This window comes from Patella vulgata, chromosome 4 (genome assembly GCF_932274485.2).
Source record: "Patella vulgata chromosome 4, xgPatVulg1.2, whole genome shotgun sequence".
NCBI classification, from domain to species: domain Eukaryota; kingdom Metazoa; phylum Mollusca; class Gastropoda; family Patellidae; genus Patella; species Patella vulgata.
In genome coordinates this window covers 70,784,230-70,806,035 of record NC_065882.2, presented here as the reverse complement: position 1 = coordinate 70,806,035, position 21,806 = coordinate 70,784,230, and the positions used below count along the sequence as shown (strand labels likewise).

The 21,806-nt window shown below is 34.7% G+C and overlaps 1 protein-coding gene across 2 annotated transcripts in view; it reads left to right on the top strand.

The window, feature by feature from the left end:
* Positions 1 to 21,806, top strand: part of LOC126818313 (uncharacterized) — a 41,499-nt gene that overhangs the window by 1,019 nt on the left and 18,674 nt on the right. The gene's annotated exons all lie outside the window — the stretch shown is intronic.

Genomic DNA, 21,806 nt, shown 5'->3' with positions numbered 1-21,806 from the left:
ACATAATGGTTTGAAACGTCTAACGTAAACCTTTTCAAATGAAACTTCGATATAAAAATATTTTCGAACCCTGGACAAGTAAAATAGGATGTAATGGATAATTTACACAACAGGTAGGACACTTAAACATCTAGTACTTAGATAGAGATATTATTTATTTTCTGGAGCTTTCAAGCCAGCAAGAGTGTTATTGTCCCTTTAAATGCTCTGCGACAATGTCGTTTCCATTGATTATATGTAAAAAGTACAATGTACAAAGTCCTAATACCGATATTGATAAAGTCAAAATACATATAAGGCAAGAGTTAAATGTAAAACGTCAAATGTTAAGTGTTAAATGACAAATGTTTTGTGGGAAAATGCTTTTTTTGTCGTGTCTACATTTTACATTTCTCTCATTACATTTTACATTTGAGCTCTGCCACATCCCTTTTGTTCTTCACGCTTTCTACATAGCAACTTTCGCACAGCATCAACTGCATATGCAAATGTAGGATATCACGTGACTTATTAACATATATGGAAACTCGGCACAAGCATACTATAAGGATATTCACCGCAAGACAAAAGAAATCAAGCTGGCACACCATAAGAAACTGTCTAGACGACCGTGCGTAATTTTGAATGTGCCAGGAAATAATTGATAGATTCAAGCAGCCAAAGAAACACACTTTCCAGTAATTTATAACACAATAACTGGAATTTCGTATTAATATCCGTATTTTTATATTTTAAACACCCCCATTCTTTCCGGTCTCTCTATAAACAGAGTTGAGTAGCCTACTTTGATCCATTAAAAAACAACAATATATAAGCATTGTACCCAACAAATAAATAATATATTTAAAGAGAGGAATGACTATACATCTTTTAGTATGGACATAGAGAATTTTTAATTAAGCCCTGTATCTTTATTTTAGTTTAGTTTATTTCACTTCAACTTTAATAATATTTTGTAAAGTTAAGCAAATATGAATGTGCCAGAAAATTATATGCATATTTGAAAAGAGCAATTAGTGATACTTAACACGGTATCTGGAATTTCGTATTTAGACCAGTATTTTTACTTGAATACCCCTGTAATAGTGTGATATTTATTGGATTAAAATTATGAAAATACGATTGTACCAGAAAACTATTTACATATTTACAAACAGAAATGAATGTGATTTTCACTAATATGTAACATGATACCTGAAATTTCGTATTTGAACATTGCACAGCCCCCCCCCCCCCCGTAATCATCATAAAGTTCCATCCAATGTGTCAAGGGGAGTAAACTTTTATTGTGTGCTAGGCTGATTTCCTGTTGTAGTGTCGTGAATATCCTTGTTCTGGCTTATAGTGTGCCAGGTTTCCGTATATGTTAATAAGTCACGTGATATCCTACATTTGCATATGCAAGTTGATGCTGTGCGAAACATGCTATGTAGAATGCGTGAAGGACAAATGGGATGTGGCAGAGAGCAAATGTAAAATGTAATGAGAGAAATGTAAAATGTAGACACGTCAAAAAAAGCAGTTTCCCACAAAACATTTGTCATTTAACACTTAACATTCGACGTTTTACATTTAACTCTTGCCTTAGAGGTATTTTGACTTTATCATTACCGGTATTATGACTTTGTACATTGTACTTTTTACATATAATCAATAGAAAAGACATTGTAGCAGAGCATTTAATATTGGCAGCGGTACCCTTCCATAACGCACTAGCAAATTACTGAAGTAAAATTGAACAAAATGACCCAGTTTGTGTCGAGTGAACATTAAACCCATCTGTCTGTCTGCCTGTCTCTCTCTCTGTCTCTCTCTCTCTCTATCTGTTGAAATACCAACATTTAATATTACCTAAACAAGCTTTCCTGATATCAGCCCATTTATAAGTTTACAAAAATTGCTATGTCGTACATACATAAAATTTGACTTCTAGGCATAAGCAGTAGTACACGAATAGAACTGTAAGAAAGTTTGTCGTTGAAAATACAAATAGCAATGTTAATTGCTGGAATAACAAGTGGTATAAGGTGTTCCCGAATGTGAAAACTTAATAGTATACTATTAAGTAAGTCATGGGGGAACGAATCCAATCGAGTTTTAGCCTTCGACAACTTTCCGTTACGTAGTAATACCCCCTTTGGCGAAAACCTTTTGAACGCTATATAAGCTACAGTTTTTAACATTTTTTGTTCCAATTTGGTCGTAAGCGTTCTGCGACATACCTTTTCAGAGTTATGTCCCTTCCCCGAAACCATTGTGCACGCAAGAGAGACTATAGTTTTTAATGGATTTCTTTCGAATGTGTCGGGAAGCATTGGGGTAATGAAATTATGAACATTATCGATATTAAGCGTTCTGGCCCGCGGGCCCCATGTTTGACACCCCTGACCTAACACAACTAGGTTTATTTCAATAATTCGCTAACATACCCCTTTCAATATGGACCGAAAACACTCCACTTGACTCAATGACAGACCTTTGGTCACCCTATTATCACTATTTAATCGATGAACCTACAATTTGAACTGAAGTTGTCAAACATCCAGATTGTACCATGTGTGAAATGTGAATGACATACATGTAGGTACAATACATGTAGAACTAACACACTTTAATTAGGGTACTCTTTTGTAATCTTACTCATCCTGATAAGACTTTGTTTACTTAGCCATACGCATGTCATGATATAATACCTTATGTTTATTTACCCGTGCACATTAATCATGGATATCACCAGGCAACGGGAATAGGGAGGGTGCATAATGCATGGTTTTGGAGATGAGTAATGCCGGTGGAACTGCCATATTATTTAATACTTTGAGTAATTTATGTTAAATGTAAAATGAACAATTATACCTTTAAATACTGTAAAAATAACGTAATAATATGTTAAAGATACAGTATGGGAGGTAAGATAAAGAGCTGTCAGTTCTCACTATAATAGTTTAAAAACTAGATAATGTAAAGGCAATTTATTGGAAATTTCAGTCAAATTTATCCACTATGAACCGAGAATTAAGCGGCCTAGCCTCGATCATCATTACTTAAGTCTATACGATAAAATAACATAGCCTCGATCATCCATTTTATGGTTAAATTATGAATGAAAGTCGAGCAGCAAATGGGATCATAATCCAGTACATATCGCAGGCTAGCGATGCCATCACGGGGTGATTATGGTCTGGATAAGTTAATTAATGCCTAATTAATAATTTAGATAACATTTCAGACCTAAAGAAAGACCTGTAATTGACAGATTTAGCTCTTGCATAATGTATGTTTAAATGTAAAATGAAACAGTATACCTTTAAATACTGTAAAAGAAAAGAAGTAAGCAATTAAACGTAATATGTTAAATGTAAAATGAAAAATTATACCTTTAAATAGTGTAAAAAGAAGTAAACGGTTAAAAGTAGGTGAAAAGAAAAACACATGCAAGATTTACATAGTCATCGTGAAATACCCATAAAAACACAAATCTGATGAAATATTTGTTATAGAAATACGGTAGTGCTGCAAAAAGGGTGAGAGAAATACAAATTTATTCCCAAGTTTAGAGAAACAAAATAAAATGACATTGAAGAGAAGTTAATATCAAAGAAAATTTATAAATATTATTCAAACATTTATTCAGATAATAATCAAAACCGATCAAGCTTCGATGGTAAGATATTTCTGAGAAAAAAGTATATTAAAATATTAAATGAAAATCAAAGTCAGATTCTGGAATATAACATTGAGAATAGTGAATGTTCAGAAGCAATCTTTATTCGTACTTAATTGTACACTTTTAACGGAAAAAAAAGATAAAAGATAGAAATTACATATTTACAATGCTTCATTTGGTATTTACAGTTAAATCCATACAACATTCTTGTGAAATACATAAATAATCAATGATTTCGCCAATATTAGGGATTTGTTTTGAGTCGCAAAATGACATTAAATCTCTTATTCTATCAGCTACTAAATCAGTTTTACACTATTACGTTTATAAGTCGTGTTCAATATATCATTTACATTCAAGTCGCTAATATTATATTTATTCACATTATATTTGTAACATATACATATACTCTTCCAAAAAAGTAGGGGATATTGAAATACCTTTGCAGGTTGTGATATGATAAATAGTCATGGACACTTGAGCTGCATGTGCGACACGCAATAGCGCCATACACGTGGAAGGGGTTCATTGTCAAATTTGACACTTCAAGGAAGGGTTGATGAAAACTACCGCTTGCTGGTTTATCCTATCCATGTTTGCTTTCCTATCGGTTCTTGCATAAGATTTACTGTTTAACGTATCTTTGGTTTAGTGTGTTACGTTTAATTTTATCGGGAGACGTGTTCGTCTACGTCAACGTCAACTGACAACACAGCAAGAAATGGCCGTGACACTGCAAGGGGAGTGGGTCAGATTGCCCCAAATCGTGATTGGACGTTTTGATTAGGAGCATGCCACGACGAATTGCTGAATGTCTTAGGATTGGTGAAGCAATTACTCATTATTAAGATAAAAATCAAAAACTTCCATTTTCACTTTTGACAGTATATCTCTTTTCGAGTGAAATGGGGCCGTCATATAAACTGTTTATGTTCATGTGTAGGCAATTGGCCTGTTAACATACACATAATAAAAACAGCCGTGCATTTCCGCAGTTTTGTATCGTTTCTGAATATCCCCTAATTAATAGTGTTACAAATAGTGGATTTACGTAGAGCATGTCGAGCACAGATGCGCGTGCATTCATTTTTATTTTTCAGTATATACTACTAATAAATTCCATACATTTTTTTGTGAAGTTGAACTTTAGTACTAAATGCCTTTAATTATAGTTACACTTATAGATGTAGACGTAAAATTAGCATATGAAATGTTGTCTTATTCTTCAGTATTTACTTGTATCATTGATGACTGTTTTTATCGTGCAAAATTGAAGGAAATAACTGGTTTTCATTTAGCCGTTGATTAAAAATTAATGCCTTTGATAGCGTTAACTAAATATTTATTTTCTGGTTTAGGCTCTTTTGGTTTTGGAATTATACAAGATGGATACATACATTATATAATGACATTGCAGTAATGAATACTACTCCTTATTTGCAAGTAGACAAAGAAGTTATGTCAAGGTGATCCTAGCCACACGAATCTTTTTAACATATGTATATGTATGTATATTAGAAATGATATTAACATTTTGGGAATTACCTGTGGCGATCAAATTTTAAAACTAAAAGCCTTTGCAGATGGCATGGCAATTGTATTGAAAGATTTTAAAGCTTTTTGATAAGATCTCTTGTTTAGATTTAAAAAAGCTACTTAGACTAGGCAACTGTGTGATAATTATAAAGATGCATTATTTTAGAGCTAAATCTGTCTATATCATTTAGACATTTATTCACATGCCAAGCCTAGTTCATCGATCGCATGGCGGAGATTTAAAGGATTTTAAAAAAGACTGTCGCCTTTCAATAAAGTAAAGAAGAAGTTTTAATCAAAAGGATTATGCATAGTAATAAATTATTAAGAATGAAAAGACTTGTTTATCAGTTAGAGCTTTTCATGGATAAATTATCTACGTGGCTATGTCTATAGTAAGAAAACAAAGTTTATGTGGCAATATTAACAATAATTGGATAAATAAAACAGCAGATTAAACAAAAACATTTATTCAATACGACTAGAATCTAAACTGTTTTATGGTAGATAAATGTAAAATCATTATTTGGTCTATAAAATGAGCGTTAATACTAGGTTACAGAACTTCCAATTTAAATATCTCCATAAAATTATATATACAAATATCTTGATTACCTAAAATCAAATTAAAATAATTTCATTTGTGCGACTTCTGGTTTTCCAATATAGAAACACAAGATCAGAGAGCATACATGATAAAATATATAATAAAAGTTGTGATTTAAATTAAAATTACATGTAATTAGAAATTAAAATAGCTCTTATATGAAAAGGTCACTGTGAAGAAGTCTTTTTAAATAAATATGTCTTTAGTTTAGTTTTAAAAGTAGCAATAGCAGTACCATTACGAATTTGAATTGATAATTAAAAGCTTATTCCATAACAATGGTGCTTGTACATAATGGTCAGTTACCATATGATGATAAATTATAACGGCGGTGCATAAATAATTATGTATAAGTAGAGGATCGCAAATTTCTTTCTGGTTAGTATCCAAGGAGCTCAGAAAGATAGGGCGGGCCCAATGTATGCAGGTTTTTAAACCCATGTAACAATATTCTGTATTTAGTTCCGTATGCTATTGGTAGCCAGTGTATTGGACAGGAGTGGTGTATAATGAGCATTTTGTTCAAGAAATTAATAGCGCCGACGAGTTTGCAACTATTAAAGTTTATCTATGGGTTTAAATGGCGGTACTGTGGGTAGGTAGTTAAAATTATCGAGTCTTGAAGTTATAAATGAACTGGCCATATGATAATATGCGTATATGATAATATTGTTGTCATTAACTTGTGTAATTGAGTTTTCGACCCAACAAGATATTCGATTTGTTTGATCGTTCAATTTTAGAAAATTTTGTGACATCTAATATCAGCAATACAATTTTCAAGATTATAATTAGTGTAGCTAAAATCCCCATTTGATGCGGTTTTAAATGAACCGTAGAACTTGGAGTCGTCTACGTATAAATGGAATGACAAGCCATATTCCTTTAGAATTGTGCCAACAGGTTATATTGTACTTTGTGTTTAAAAAATGATCTTATCAGTTCGAGCGCTGAGCCAGCAATAGCAAAATCTGAATTCAGTCTGTTGAATATGATACATGGTCAATAGTGTCAAACGTAGCAGATAAAACAGATTTTAAATCATACAGTGAATTTTTACTTGTAAATTATTAATTTTTTTTTTTTACAAAATATATCCTCTATAAATTGTAAATTATCGAAATTTCTTCAAAATTAAAAAACACATAGAAAATGAATTAAACGCTATTTTAGTAAATAAATGGATTGATTATACTAGATGAATATCATGCATACCTCTAGTATTGTTGTTCACACCTCTAGTTTTACTAAATGAATTATAAAGATATAGCTTGCAAATAATAAAAAGGACGTTTTTCTCTTTTGTTTTAAATCAAAGTAAAATAAATAATAAGCACCAAATGCAATGGTATATGTTAACATATGAAATTATAAGAGCAATATATGAAAAGAATATTTAAGCCAAATAGACCCAATTTCTACATGTCTATTTTGATTTGTGATTTAATGAGATTTAATATATTGTTACACACTGTGAATATAATGTAAGCAATGTGCTATGTCGATGGCAAATGTCGTACGGAATTACCGCATAACCCATAGGAATGAACGGTAAAACAATGTAGCAATATTGCTAGAATTTTGGCTCTTGAAATTAATGATGGCATTATATTGTATTAATTAATATCTTTGGCAAGTTATTAGATTCACATGTAGATTATATGTACTTAAATTATGTTAGCGAATGAGTGGCATATAATTGTTACATAAAAAAGGGTTATAATGTGGTAAACATTCAATTCTAGGCTGACAACAGATATCTTGTGGGAAATTTCTCAAGTAAATTTCTACTAACCATATAAGGGTGGGTTTTAGCGTCATTTGGCTTAATTAACCAATCTCTTTGATTATTAACATCATATTTGACCAATAAGATAATTGAGGGTCCATAACCCAAAGCTACAGAACTATCATACTTATGCGAATTCGTCAGACTCGTCTGACTGGCTAGGGTTTGAGAATGACTTTTGGCTTGTATCTATGTATCCAGCTATGCTATGGTATATAAAATGTAAAAAGAAACTTGCATTGCTATTCCTGATAAGACAAACGTCTTAACTGAGAAAACAGTAAGAAGTAATTACACAGCGTGAAGAGGAAGCAAAGACAACCAGAGACAAATTAAAGACGACCACAAGGCTACTAAGATATGTAGTAAGAAAAGATGCATGGGTCATACGTAGGATGTAGCGACCGGTTTTGGAATGGCCCGCTTTCCACGTCTGACAAAAGACCCATGGTGTTACAACAGCCAAACATCCTTTCGCTTTTATTTTTCGTTGAATGGTGGTTGTAAATATGTTATATATTAAATAATGATAAAAAAAAATTAATAAAAAATAAAAACTGGAAGGAAATCTTTATCTGGTATATGAAAACTGGCCATTTAAATTATACATGCGAATATTATATTATGAAAATATATAAAGTACAAAAGTGGACAATCCCAAATAATGGAACACTGACTCTGGTAGCAGATATTGCAAATATTACAATCAAAGCTTGCATTTAATGACATGGCTGTGTGTGTAAGTTCCTGTATATAACCTTTGTATTGTGAATATTTTATAAACATAGTGTCACATCTGCGCTTTTTTTATCTGGTGACCAGAACAGTGGTTTTTGGTGCCGTGTAGAGGATTTCGATCCTTGAGGAAATCTCAAGAAGAAGAAGAAGTTTCCGGGTGGATAATACCTCAAAGAAGGTACCTGATGGAATACCCTTGGAAATATTTGTGGTTACGTAGGTACATATTTCCTAGTAAACTGACCAGAGAAACCGAAACAGACCAAGGGATATATTTAACTTAAATTTTAAAGGTTAGAGATTATTTAAAAAGACGTTAAAATAATTCAATAAGAAAATTTAAGCATTTGAGTTAAAATAAGGAAAAAAGTAAGATTTAGATTTTAAATTATGGTTAATTTTCTATAAACGTGGAGAAAGAACAATAAGAAAAACTAATGAAACGAAAGATTCCTAAATTGAAACGAAAAAGCTAAGGTAACAGAAAATAAATGATGTCTCCGGTCTAATTAGGAAGAAAGATTGTACATGAAGATTTTGCGCAGTTAACACATAACTCCGTGAGAATTATTCTGCTAGTTAGATCGTACTTATATTTCCGGGCGTTGAAGACTTGATGTTTGTAGATAATTGTAATCTAGTGTAACTGTCTGTTCAAGTAATGTATATTTATGTCAGTTTAACCGGATATGGCCAGGATATAAACCCGTTTATATGGTTCGAAGGAAGGTCCGAAACACGTAACAAAATTACTAACGAATTTTTTTTCTTGACCGAATTACATAGCATATTTTTCCGCTTATAACACATACTTTGAACTTTTGCTTCTTTTAACAAATTAACACGAATATACGATTAAGCGTTTACTGCACAGTAAATCGACTTATTCGAGAACCAGCTTCACCCACCTTTGCATTAGCTACTGTTTCGCCTTAAAGTTACAATTTCATACTTTTAAGTTATATTTTTAAAATGTATTAAAATAAAGCTTAAAACAGATGGTATCTATAAACAGCCCTACCTTGTTAAATAATAATCCTATTAATCCTATTATTCACTATTGCCAGTTGAGAAATTGGCAAAAATATCATTTTCAACTTTAAATTCAAACGTTTAAAGATAGCTATTTCATGGTAGGGAAGAGAAAAACAAGGGAGGTAATTAGGAGGTAATTGTGTTATTATTTCCGGTGTGAAACATTTTTGAGTGTGAGAATGGTAACTATGATCGTATAATAGTGAGTTGACAACATATTGAGCAAAAGACATAGAAATAATTATGTTTTGATTTTCTTAGAAAACATGAAATTCTCGCTTTAAACCTTCATTTAAAACCTTCATTTATACCGACCCGCACGCTATCTCGCGTATTTAAGGGTCATTCAGATTTAAATTTTCCTTGTTTGCCACTAATTAAACGGGTTTATATCCTGGCCATATCCGGTTAAACTGACATAAATATACATTACTTGAACAGACAGTTACATTAGATTACAATTATCTACAAACATCAAGTCTTCAACGCCCCGAAATATAAGTACGATCTAACTAGCAGAATAATTCTCACGGAGTTATGTGTTAACTGCGCAAAATCTTCATGTACAATCTTTCTTCCTAATTAGACCGGAGACATCATTTATTTTCTGTTACCTTAGCTTTTTCGTTTCAATTTAGGAATCTTTCGTTTCATTAGTTTTTCTTATTGTTCTTTCTCCACGTTTATAGAAAATTAACCATAATTTAAAATCTAAATCTTACTTTTTTCCTTATTTTAAGTGTCATAATTATTACGTGTTGCGGACCTTCGGTGCAACATGGATTGTTTCTGTAGGTGTTTTTTGCAGCCAAAACTGTACATGGTGCAAACAACCTGCCAACGTAGATGTGGTTGGCCTCCGTGGAACTATAAATTGGGTCATTTTTGACTAAACAGAAAGTGATTTAAGGGGGGGGGGGGGACAAAAATATTCTCAGATTGCCCTTATCTCGTGTATTTCTCAACGGATCTTCGTCGGGTTTTCATTATTGGATTCTTTGGAAGTTCGCTCGATAAGTTTTAGCATAAAAAATTTGCAAAAGTTTCTTCAACATTTTTTCGATATTCAAGATGGCGTTTTTTCGTTACTATGTGAGGTATCAAGTTGAAACTTGGCAGGAATGCAGAACACATTGATGCCCTCAAAATGACATAATAACTTTTGTGGGGGCTTCCGGAAAATACCGAGGCCTTCCGATTTTTCCCGAACATATATAGTTCTCTCTAATTTAAAAATAGAAGACTAAATATGTCACATGGTGGTGTTAGCCTCAGTTGCTATCTTTTATTTTCAGAGACCTTGTTCGATAACATTTGGCCGACATATTGGATTTTAAAAAAAACCCCTTCAAATCGATATTCAGCCGCCATTCTGGTTCCGATTTTCGAAAAAAAAAATTTGTTTTGAACCTCCTACAAATGGCAACAATTCCTGGGGAGCCGAGTTTTTGAATTTCGATTTTGTTTACTGTCCTCAGTAATTCATGGCGAAATTCAGAAGTTTTAACATCAAATATTTGCGAAAGTTTTCCTCATCATTTATTTGTTTTGAACCTCCTACAAATGGCAACAATTCCTGGGGAGCCGAGTTTTTGAATTTCGATTTTGTTTACTGTCCTCAGTAATTCATGGCGAAATTCAGAAGTTTTAACATCAAATATTTGCGAAAGTTTTCCTCATCATTTATTAGACATTCAAGATGGCCTATCTACGTTATTAATTAAGGTATCAAGTTGAAACTTGGTAGGAATAAGGAACACATTGATGTCTTCAAAATGACATGCTAAAAATTTTTGTGACGGCTTCCAGAAACTTCCGATTTTTCCCGAACATAAATCTTTCTCTCCATTTTAAAAATTATCTTTCATTTTTAGAACTCTTGTTTGTAACATTTTCAACATTATCTAGTGACAGTCAATTATTTTTTTTGAATTGTCAAATATCCTCCCACAGTGTCATATGTCAACTTTTGGTCTTCAAAGGAATTATTAGTGAGCAGAAATGCGCTCGTGTATCTGTTATCACTCGTCACTTCAGTCAGTTATATAGAATGGTAACTCGTGTTTTCCGTTTGCGTTCGTCGTTTCCTTTTGTTGAAACCTTGATTACGCATCTATCGTAGCAATGATCGCCGTGTTAAAATTATATTTGGAACGTGTTTAACGAGTTCTATCACATATGTGATAATGATAAAGGTAATCTATATTGATTATTCTTGGACAAAGTCATATTTGAGAACCTAGAACACATAACCTTTAATATGATCGTAAAATTTTCCCGAAATATATATTGTAAAAGGATTACTGACCTTTGAACTTTTTGGCTTTCGTATTTTGCAGGCTGTGTCATTACGGACGCCATCTTGGAAGGGGAGGTATCTCCATGTGACTTTTTTTCTAGTCAATGTCAATTAGGCTCTTTATGTACTATACTAATATTGTTACTTTAATAATATCTTGATTTTTTTTGTTTTAATTTTGATTTGTAGGGTCGTCCCAAAAAAGGGACGCTGCCCTTGAATGGGTATTCCATAATCTTAAGATACATAATTATTGCGTCTGAAAACAGAGCTTATATAAGTTATCTCCTGTTGTCAGTTAGTATTGTGTTGAATATATGCTAATAACTATTTAAACTCTGTAATTTATTGCTTTTGTAGGTTTCTGAATATAAGATGAAATGTTCCCTGATATAACCCTTCTTGAATAACAGAGTGTAAAAAAGACTGTATGTACTGCAGGTCACAAATAAAATCGTAATTTATTTAACTGGAAGAATCAAACAATTTCAAATATAACAAGCTGTTGTCATGCAAGCCCATACTTTGCAAGAGATGAACAGAGAACAGGGTAAATTGATAGAGCTCATCCTCTCATTGTCCCAATGCTTCACACTAAATTGATATTCAATCCCGGCGGTTGGGGAAAAAGTTCCCCAGAATTTTCAAGCATGGTCAGCAGTTTAGGACGGAGGATATGTCTATTCGATTTGTTGGCGTGCCTGTAAACGAATCCTTGACAGAATTCGGAATAAGAGTAGACCATTACATTACACTGCTGTCTGTGCAAATTTTACTTCATGGCACACTGTATGACAAATACCTATCTTCCCTAGCCCCGCTGGAACAGTAAAATAAGAGATAAACTCCATTTCTATTTTTAGAAATCTGTTGAACACCAAATTTGATATAAATCTGTTAAAAACTGTAGCCTTTATTGCTTTCAGGAGGTTTTGAACAAAGGGGGTAACTCCGGAACGGAGTTTTGTGGAGCACTGATTATCGAAGGAGTTCGTCCTCTCATGAACCTAAGTTTTGTACAATCAGGGGTAATAATCCAGGAATTTATGGTCCAAGGTGTGTCCGAGATATTTAAGAAATAAATATATATTGTAAGCTTTATCTAAATTGGATAAAAATTGTGACCTCTATTATTATTTGTTAATATCTGTAATCGTTAAAAAATGAATAAAGGCATGGAAAACGCATCACTTAGTTTTTCGTATAACAAAATGATCCTGTAAACATATCTTATGTACCAAAAGTACGACACGGATGTCAGTAGCGCGTGTGTCCTCCACGGGCCATCATCACGGTAGGCTACAGCATTAACGCGACCCCTGCAAATGTGTAGGGCGGTCCGGTGATGAAATGTGAAACCTCCCCACACCAATACACTTCCCCCACCCCATCGATTCGTTTCGAAGACGCAGCAGTCTGCAAGACGTTCCCCAAAACGTCTCCACACACGTTGACGGCCATCAGCGTGATAAAGATGAAAGCGACTCTCATCACTGAAGAGCACACTTTGCCAGTCTACTCTTCTCCATGTCTGGTGTCCTTGAGCCCATATCAAACGCCGCTGACGGTGATGATCCCTGCGGATAGCTCCAACATAAGGTCGTCGTGCACGGAGTCCTACTTCTCTTAGACGACGTCTTACGGTGTTGCCACTTACTGGTCCTTGTCTTCCGACGACTGCTGCACCTGTTCGAGTCGCTGGGCGGAATCTGTCACGCAGATGAGTGACCCGGATGTAGCGGTCTTGAGCCTGGGTTGTAACGCGTTGTGGACCAGGACGTTGACGGTCACGTGTTGATCCAGTAACTCGAACACGTTCCACCAACCTTACAATAGTGGACTGATGACAATTGGAGTGTCTGGCAATAGCACGTGTAGACATGCCAGCCCGGGACATTCCCATGGCTTCATACCGTTGATTTTCAGTAAGTCTCGGCATCTCTAGTTCGATTCCTTCACACGTCCAACAACAAATTACGACAGATTGACGTTTCACAGTTCATGTACTGCACATTAAGTTGAAAACATGCTTTTAAAGGGCTCACACACAATTCTGCACGTGAATATTGGGTTTTTCATGTGCATCTCGTGCAATTTTTTTTGGGTGCACACGGGCCGATATTTTTTGCGTTTGGGAGCATTGTGTGAAACAATAGTTCATAGTATTGCATAATATTATACATACAAAATCACCTAGTAATAAAATATTTGGGAAAAAAAAGTGATGCGTTTTCCATGGCGCTCAGTATATAATAGCCATGCCTTCTACCGGAAGTAACTTGCGGTACATCTACTTCGCGCATGCGATGTACAACATAATTCATCGTCCAATGACAGCTAATGCAGGGTCCATTAACCATATTCGATCTATGGTTCCATAACATTTTCAACCGTTTGGTCGTCATATTTGATTTAAAAAAACCCTTCAAATCGATATTCAGCTGCCATTCTGTATAACTTTCGGTTTTATTAAGAGTTCAGAATAACAGGTTTTTCAACTTTAATAGGTATTGGGTGTTACTATATTCAAAAGTTCATGGCGGTGAATACACATGCTCCATTACGCGAGAAAATGAATGTTCACCGACAAATGTTCACGACCGCTCGGACTGTTTACAATGAAAAACTTGAAGCGAGAAAAGCGTCTTTTCACCGCCACAGAATTGAGACAGCTAATACAAGGAACTTTTCAAATAGTGGATAGTATTTCTGGTCCCAAGAAATCTTCAGCGATTATTATTATTGGCACCTGTATTATTACGAATTGTTAATACATCGTTTGAATCTGGGATTTTCCTAGCCAACTGTAAAGCTGCGATCGTCCGCCCCGCCCCGCCCCGCCCCGCCCCGCCCCCTCTCTACTTAACTCCCTCCTTAAAACACTTGGATTAGATCCTAACACACTGAACAAGTATCGGCCAGTTTCTAATGGCTGTTTCTTGGACAAGTTCCTCGAAAAACGTGGTTTCTTACGTTTACATTCTTATTTTTTATCCAACAACCTATATGGTAAATTTCAATCTGCTTATCGAGAGGGGCATGGCACACGTGTGCTGAAGGATGTCATGATTGCTCTTGACAGGCAGCATGATGTAATACTAGTTTTACTTGATATTTTTGTGGCTTTTGATACCATCGACCATGACCTTCTCATGGACAGATTGCGCTCTGGGTTTTCTGTATATAACCATTGTAGTTTAATGGTCGAGTGCGAGACATTAAAGATTATAAAAATTTCATTCAAATAAATTCATTCTGAGCCAAGTTGTCACTGTTTGTAGTTTTGACAAGATGTGTGCATAGTGCATAACCAGGACACTGGTATATTCGAGACTTAGCCTTGCTTTCCCATTTTAAATTAAATTTTTAAATGGCGAACCGTTCTAATCTCGTTAAAATCTCGAGTATCCGATGCCATCGAGAGTTGATTATGGTCTTGTTTTGTTAATAAATGTATAATTAATAACTTATGTAACATTTCAGGCCTAAAGAAAGGCCTGTAATAGACAGGTTTAGCTCTTGCATAATGTATGTTTAAGTAATATATTGATATTGCACGAGTGCGTTTAGCACCAATCTGATTAAAACACAGATCCTATTTCGTTTCGTTTTTTATAGTTCAAAATTTCGTTTTACTTGTCTTTATTACACAGGATCTGGACGAGTTGTTATATTACCGGCGTTTTGGTTGAAGTGAGGGATAAGCCAATGAAACGGTCTGTTACGGCAAATTCTTGGCGTGCCATGCACGAAACTGTGGGTAAACCACTAGAAACGTCAACGCTGATTGATTTATCAATGTCTGACGTCATAGGGTCAAAAGTCGCTCGTACGACCCTCGAGTTCAACTTCTCAGATCTTTATGTAGTGTAGGCCATCGAAAGTATAAAGAAACGAAATATAGATCTGTATTTTAATCAGATTGGTACTATTTCCATATATTATGCAATTTCTTTTACGAGGCCATTAAACAACTTAAAATACAGACACTATCCAGCACGTGCATTTCAATGAAATACGTTACGCGGGTCCAATATTTCAACTAGTATAAATAATGTACGCGTTGCACATTGCCCGTACCATTATTTTAAATAATGGTACCCCAACATCAAACCAAGAAAGTGTTTCAGAGTTAATTGATCATATGCACAGCGTGAAAGTCCTTACTAGATAAGTGTCACCCTAGTGTCACGTGCCGTTTTCTGGAAGTTCCTAATTGATCCTAGTGTAACATTGGCATATTTGGTCTGCCGCACAACTGGATTAATTCATTTCTTCGAGGTAGGACTCAGCGAGTGGCAGTACGGTCGATGGTGTCGGATGACCACGTCCTTGAATTTTGAGTTCCCCAGAGCTCGATCCTTGGATCGGTCCCGTTTGCATTGCACATGACATTATCACCCGCCATGGTGATTGGATGAGAGTTTGCTCGCACTAAATGACATTAAGACTGAAATAGCCCGGTTCTCATCACTCAGCAAGGACGCAAGTCTAGGGGAAGTCGAGGGTGGTGTGCGTGTTGGTGAGGTCAGTGTATCTCCATCGGCAACTGCTTGTGTCCCACTCACTATGGCGCATCGGTAAAAATCCGACATCTTGTGGATCAAGCCAGTGCTGATAAATTAGTGCATGGTTTTATCACATCAAAGCTCAACTATTGTAATAGTCTGTTCTATGCTCTTCCGAACTACAAAGTAAAAAAAAATTACAACATATTCAGAATTCTACTGCTAGGCTGGTCACCAGATGGAAGATAGATCGCCATGCGGATATGACGCATATCTTAAAAAAGCTGCACTGGCTCGCAATTCAACAACGAATTCTCTTCAAAATTCCGTGTATTATTTTGGGTCTTCTGTCAGACGTGGAGAGCAGTCTATCCCAAACCGGTCGCCACATCCTACGTATGACCCATGCATCTTTTCTTACTACATATCTTAGTAGCCTTGTGATCGTCTAGTATTTTCACTTGTCTTTTCTTCCCCCCTCACGTTGTGTATTTACTTCTTACTGTTTTCTCAATTAGTTATTCCAGGAATAACAATGCAATAGTTCGTTTTTACATTTTATATTTCATAGCCGGATACATGGATAGTATAGATTACAATACTAAAGTCATTCTCAAACACTAGCCAGCCAGACTCGCTGAGTCTGCTGATAGAAATGGCTGTCTGCTGTCTGACGATTGCTCACAAATATGATAGTTTTGTAGCTTTGGGTTTTGGACCTTCAATTATCTAATTGGTCAAATGTGATGTAAATAAGTATATTTGTTAAACAAGCCAAATGATGCAATCGTAATTTTCCTATCACATATAATACATAATATTCTTATTCCCACAGAACCAGCTAATGTTTACCAAATTATAACCCTTTTTATCGTAACAGTATGCCACTTGATTTAGGTACATATATGTGAATCTAATAATGTGCCAAAGATATTAATTAATACAATATAATGCCATCATTTTTCTCCAATCTATAAACTTGAAAACAATATCGCAACGACAATATTTCTACAATTCTTCCCCACTTAAGAATATATATAGAATATAGACATTCTAACTAATGATTTATGCAGCATGCAAATATAAATGATTAGTTTACCATAAAACAAAGTTATGAAAGAAAAACACAAATAATCAACATTCACCAAGCGCATTCAAAAGCTCTCCAAAAGTTCATCACTGTACTTCAAAGTCCTATGGAAATTACCTTTAACCCAAGCACAGAAAACACAAATTGTCTTTTTTTTAAATCTTCAAGTGTCCTAATTGCAAAACACTATAACACATCACTTCTAATCTATAAAGTTCAGCTTCTCAGGAAACCTCAATTTGGTAAATTGGTAAACCATTTCTTCTTGGGTTTCCAGTGGTCTGTTTCAGCTACCATAGTGTCAAGTTGAAAACTTTCTTTTTTTTCTTCTAATATGATTGGTGTGAGACAAAATACAAATTTTATCCGTCAATCAAACATGTTATTGCCATCAGACCAAGAACTAACTATTTCTAATTCTTATTATTAACTCTTACTTTTACTTAAAATTAAACTCCATTCAGTTATTATTAAACGTTGATGTGTCTATTTAATTATCAATCTACAAACTAACATTGACCTTAACTCAGTAATATACAATTTTATAATTTCCGTTTCTGTTTTAGAATTCCGCCAAAGCAATTACATTATTATTTTATATTTCCCCGTCACAGTTATGTGACCTTTTATAAACATTATCCAACATTAAATAAACATTTCCTATCAGACTGACACAAGCGGGGCTCAAACTTATGACAATACCAGACTATAATTTATTTAGAATATAACTATGTCGAAGGAAATGGGTTGATACACCGTCTCTTTTTTGAGTGGGGCTCCGAGGCGAATTGATACACCGTCTCTTTTTTGAGTGGGGCTCCGAGGCGAAACCCAGGAGATCTCCACTCAAAAAAGAGACGGTGTATCAACCCACACACCGAGAAAACAAGGTATATAACGGACTTATACTAAATACCTTTTTCGAGAAATAGAGATTTTTTCTATTTTTGCCAATTTCAAAAGCATTTTTCATTTCACAAATTTATCAAAGTTTCCCATTTAGAGCCCCCCAATTATCTCATCGCAAACGCTTATTTCTACTCAGGTAAATGATGTCAGTACACTGCACGTGCATTTCACGGTTTAAATCAGGTCAGGGAAAATGTTCATAACAGGGATATTGATTGGTTGAGAAAAGCAAACGTCATCCAATCACTTTGTACAATAGCCATTTCTTGTTGTTTTGCCAACATCCTGGCTGCGTCGATTGTAGTGGATGCCAGAAATGAATGTGGGAATTCGTCGAAGAATCCTACTTTATAATGTCACAGATATATATTTCTAAGACCGAGAATATCAGTTCTGCAAGAGATTTCAATGATCGCGAAGATTTAGAAGAAATTAAAGCCATGCAGATGAGTCGAATTCCGCCAAACACGAGGAAAAATACCAATTGCATAGGAATATGGTGACACTTCGAGATCAGTACAAAAGATTGGATTTTAACTTTTTTGACAAGCAAGGTACATTTGCTAATTTCCGCACAGATCAATTCATTAACTTCGCGAGGTACTGACATCCACTGACAGACATAAACAAGAACAGCCATTAAATGTAGAGTTGGAATTGTAGAGTTCTCAAGTTTGTAGTGTAGAAAATGCCAATGGATTAATTTATACTAGTAATATATTTGGATTACGTGCTGCGGATGAGCATAAACCGCGACAAAATGTGAAAGTTTTTAGTGTTGAAAATGCCAATAGATTAATTTATAATAGTAGAATATTTTGATTATGTGCTGCGGATGAGCATAAGCCGCGACAAAATGTGTTGCGACAAAATGTGAAAGTGCGACTAGATATCAAAATGTAAAGAAATGTGAGACAAAGTGTAAGAATATGACGGAGAGTGACGCACATTCGAAAAGTGCTGAGACAGTTGAAAATGATGACTCTTTTACCATAACATGTTCAAAACGGGTTGTAGATGTTCAAATAAATATGTAAATCATGATTTTGTTATTTTTGTCCCTTTTCAACTGATACACGGCCACTTTTGAAAAGTGGCCGTGTATCGGTGTATACCCTCCCATTTTCATCAAAGAGTCGAGAAAAAGTATGGGTCTAATACCTATTGTTTTGAATAACCAGACAAAAGAGTACAATGTGACATTTCAAATTACACATTCTTAATCAACTCGCGTGAAAAATTTAAAGCAAAATTGAATTAATGACACAAAATAGCATTAAGCAAATATATATTTAACGTTTATATTACGTTTCTAAAGTAACAATTTAATAACATAAAATTATATACGGATAAAATTTACCGTATATCCTACCACTTTTCCAAAACAAAAGTGTCCTATTCTTACCTTAATCTCGTATTAATGACTTTGCGATAATCTCACAATTTAACGAGCCGTTAATTTTAGTTTTCCCTTGAAAAACTATACCTACAGAAATAGATTTAGTCATAATGTCATTCGGCGCAATTTGTAACAAAGGACTCGAATGACATATTCCACAAGTCATGTCAAACGGTGATTCATATTCTTATCTGGAGAGCATGCGCAATAAATACTATCGGTATAGACTGGAATAACCAGACGCTAGAGATTGCTATTCGATTGAGACTTCTGGCATATTTCGCCGAACATAACCGATTTGAAATTAAAGTAAAAAGGAAACGATTAAATGTAAATCAGTTTATAGACATTCATATTACATTATTATATGCGCTGCGACCCATTTGTGTCAATTTCTAGGTACCAAATGTTAGGGATTTAGTCTTACGAAACAACACAAAAACACGAATTTAACGAATCCCAGTAGAAACCACGGCCACTTTAATCACTCACAAACTTCATCCTTAGCTCTGCCGTCTTCCCACTGTGATCCGGAGACAACATTAATTCCGTATTTTATTCCCTATTCCGTTTCCTAATCAATATTTCTTAGTTATACCCCAATTTTTTTTAAAACTACTCCCTAGACCCACTTTAATTTCAATTTTACTACAGGTTATGTTAACCTGATAATACGCATATCTAAATGTAACTAGTAATATAAGATTGTTTAATAACCCTGTCAAAACTCACAACTTATAAATGATTTTATTCCCTATACAGTTACATTTCAAACACTATTTTATTTTAATCTATATTACTATTATCTGGTCTGCAAACAAATTTAACATATTCAATTTACCTGAAAAAATGTATTTACCCAATTTTGCGAATTTTTCCACCAAAATATTTTCTTCCACCAGATTTCTTTTTGTTTTTCCACCAAATTTCTTTCTGCCAATTTTTTTTTTCTGATGCTGGTTTGTACGGATCTTTTAGTCACGTGCATCAAATCAAATATGTATTCTTCTTCCAAAGTTGCTTTTTACTCTAAAGGTCGAAACCGGAAAACACCGGAAAAACACTAAATACCGGAAAAACACCCTAAATAGGTAACCCGGAGCCTGGTCCTCAGTGTGCGGTTTTGGACCAAGTGAGCGCCGATGAAGGAAGGTCAAGGTCATTACGATGTTCGTTTTACAAATAGCCCCCCAACCCCCCCAAAAAATTCCGATGTTTTTAAAAAAAATTTCTGTCACAAAAAAAAATTCGAATTTTTCCGAAAAATTGGTTTTACAAAAAAAAAACATTCCTTAGAAAATAATTTTACAGAGAAAAATACTGGAAAAAAAATTTGAATTTTTTTTTGAGAGAAATTTGGGAGAAGAAATAAATTGTTAAAAAAAATCTGAAAAGAAATTTTTCTTTGATCGTAGGCGATCGCTCGCTTGTATGTTAATGAACTTATTTCATCAGCGCTCACCTGGTCCAAAACCACACACGAGGACCAAACTCCGGGTCATTAAATAGCTACCGGAAAACTTAGAAGAGTCAACTGTGCCCGAGATTTTTTTAGAGAGCGCGCCGCGCCGCTCCAGGAGTGACCATCGTCAGGGTGGGACGGGGGTGGAATTGTCCAGTCACGTGACGAACATAGATCTTCCTTTCCTCAACCCATATTATTTCCACAGTCATTGTCATTAATCACAAATTACGGGATGATATACGAAAATGCAGGTTTACTTTGAAATAGTGCAAATGATACTTTTCCATTTACAATCTTCAGATCAAAGGATGCAAGTCCTTACACAGTGCAGCATAATTTGTGCAACAGAAGACATCTCGAATATCGATTGTCTGAAAAAACATTTTCTCGGGGACATTTTTTTCCGAATACGCATAGTAATGTTTTATTACGATAGTAGTACATAAAATAAATTGGTTGCCTGAGGTTCTCGGGGGGGGGGGGGAAGCCTCATCGGCTAGAGTCCTCTATTTCACAAACAAAAACAACAATTGCTTCCTTGAAAATGTATCGATCAACCCTTTTCACAGACGTCCAGCTTACCACTTCCCGTCAATGCAGTAAGATAGAATATGTAGTTTTCTCATGGACAATTGGGCAAAAGTTGGAGTTTTCTCAAGGAAAACTGGTCAACAAGTTGGGGAAAAAAGCTCGAAAAGTAATCCAGAAAAAAATCCTGTGTGCGGCCCTCGGAATATGATGGAATATGTTGAATATTATTATGG